Source organism: Chenopodium album, chromosome 11 (assembly GCF_948465745.1).
Source record: "Chenopodium album chromosome 11, dcCheAlbu1.1, whole genome shotgun sequence".
Lineage (NCBI taxonomy): Eukaryota > Viridiplantae > Streptophyta > Magnoliopsida > Caryophyllales > Amaranthaceae > Chenopodium > Chenopodium album.
The window spans coordinates 30330862-30333225 of record NC_137844.1 but is presented as its reverse complement, the minus strand read 5'-3'; the positions used below and the strand labels follow the sequence as shown (position 1 = coordinate 30333225).

The 2364-nt window shown below is 43.8% G+C and overlaps 1 non-coding gene across 1 annotated transcript; it reads left to right on the top strand.

The window, feature by feature from the left end:
* The first annotated feature begins 1551 nt into the window (after positions 1 to 1551).
* On the top strand, positions 1552 to 1659 carry LOC145569587 (small nucleolar RNA R71). The gene has a single exon (XR_014096177.1). It is a non-coding gene; the product is annotated as a small nucleolar RNA R71 (small nucleolar RNA).
* Positions 1660 to 2364: the final 705 nt, after the last annotated feature.

Here is a 2364-nt window from a genome sequence, read left to right as displayed (position 1 = left end):
CATATCCATCACTACGAAGTCACAAGGCACGTAGATGTGTCCCACTTGAATTGGAACATCCTTAAGCTCTCCACAAGGTAATTTCACCGATCGATCGGCCAATTGAATTGTCTTCCTTGTAGGGATCATCTCTATATTGAGTTTTTGAGCAATGGATAGAGGGATTAAACTAACACTTGCTCCAAGATCGGCTAAGGCGCCCCTAGCTCCCATGTTCCCAATTTTCACCGGCAAAGTGAAACTTCCCGGGTCTTTTTCCTTCTTGGGCATCTTATGTTGGACAAGAGCACTCACTTGATGTGGAAGGGTGATAAGCTCATCATTGAGCTTCCTCTTGTTGGTGAGAATATCCTTGAGGAACTTGGAGTAAGATGGCATTTGTGTCACAACTTCAAGAAAAGGGAGGTTGATATGCAAATTCTTCATGACACTAAGAAATTTTGTGAACTTGTCATTCAACTTCCTCTCCGCAAGCCGATCGGGAAAAGGAACCGGTCCATCAAGATTCCTAGCCTCACTAGGAATTGAAGTTGTCTTCTCATTGTCAAGCTTCTTCTTCTCTGAACCTCCTTCTATCTCATCACCTTTTTCTTTCTCACCTCCCTTGTTTTTATTCACACTCTCCTCTCCTCCCTTCTTTTCCTCACTATCCCCTTCATTTGGTCCTTCATAGGAAGTTCCCGACCTTAATGTGATCGCCTTGCATGTATCGGGTTTTGGATTGTGAGATGGGTTAGGTTGTGGTTGTCCGGGTAGAGTGGATGGTGAATTAAAAGGAGTTCTCTCGACCAATTGAGCTAGTTGTGAGTCAACCATCTTGTTGTGAGCTCTTATCTCTTGCATTTATTGCCCAAAAGATTGCATTTGCGCATGCATGGCTTGGAGGAGTTGAGTTTGAGTTAGCTCCGCTTGAGGTGCTTGTTCTTGATGATTTCTTTGAGGTGCTTGGGTTTGATTGTTGTATTGGTTGTTCCTTAGATAGCTTCCTCTTGGGTTTTGGGGTTGAGATGTAGGTGGATTTTGATATTGAGGGTTGGAGTTATAGGAAGGTTGAGCTTGTTGGTTCCATTGTTGAGGTTGAGGTACAAACCCAGGTGGTGGTTGTCTCCAAGCTACTCCACCGCTGCTTCCTCTAAATCCCTCTTGCCTTGTGTTGTATGCCGCTACATGTTTGGGGTTTAAACCTCCACAATAGGATGTATCATGGTTCGTTCCTCCACAATTTTGACAAGAGAAAGAGTTAACTTGAGAAGAGCTTGCTCCACCACTTGAACTTGCATTCACACTCGTGTTCAACTTGGAAAGCCCTTTTGTTAGTTGATCAATTTGATGTTGTAATTGATCAACTTTCTCCAATTCGTAAATACCACCTCTCTTTGGAGCGTTTCTTCTTCGGCCCCCCCAAGAGTAATTCTTTGCTACCTCTTCTATTGTGGCTTCAACTTGATTTTGAGGGATCTTGATTAATTGACCACCCGCCCCCGCATCCAAATTGGCTCTTGACATGGGCTCCAATCCGTCGTAGAAAAACCGCATGAGCAACCCTTGATTGTACTCATGGTGGGGACATGCTTGCACCAACTCTTTGAATCTCTCCCATGCTTCACCAAGACTTTCATCGGCCTCTTGCTCAAATGATGCAATTTTCCTTCTCATTTCGGCGGTCTTCTCTTCGGAGATAAAGCGCTTCAAGAACGCCTTTACAACCTCCCTCCATGTTGTGAAAGTGTTAGGCTTTACTTACTTTAGCCATTTCTTTGCTCGTCCGGTGAGAGATTGCCGGAAAAGGTGCATACGAATGTAGTCTTGCCTCACTTCATTGGTTTGCATCATTACGCACAATTCAAGGAATCGGTCCAAATGTTCAATAGGGTCCTCACTTGCACTTCCGGAAAATTGCTCCGATTGGACCATTCGAGTATATTGTGGATGGATTGAGAAGTTGGTTTCCGTGACGGGTAGCAAAATACCTCCCGTGAGCTCATAATCCTCCGGATTTCCGAACTCACGAAACAAAACATCATTCTCTTGTCCCGCCATTGATTCGCGTGGTGAACTTGAAGAGTAAGTATCACTCTCACTATCAACTGTATCACCAAAACCTCTTCCCTCGTCTTGATAAAGCCTACAGACTTGTCTCAAGGTTTGGTTGATTTCGTGGTCAATTTGATGCGAGGGTGCTCCTTGAGACCTCCTAAGCATTCATCAAAGCTAAGCAAACAATTAGCAATGACAAGGATGATAAAATAAAAAAAAAACAAAAAGAAAAGAAAGCAAAATGACTCAAACAAAAGCAATAATAATCGCTAAACAAGCCGCTTCCCCGACAACGGCGCCAAAATTTGATCACGGGTTAAATAGGTC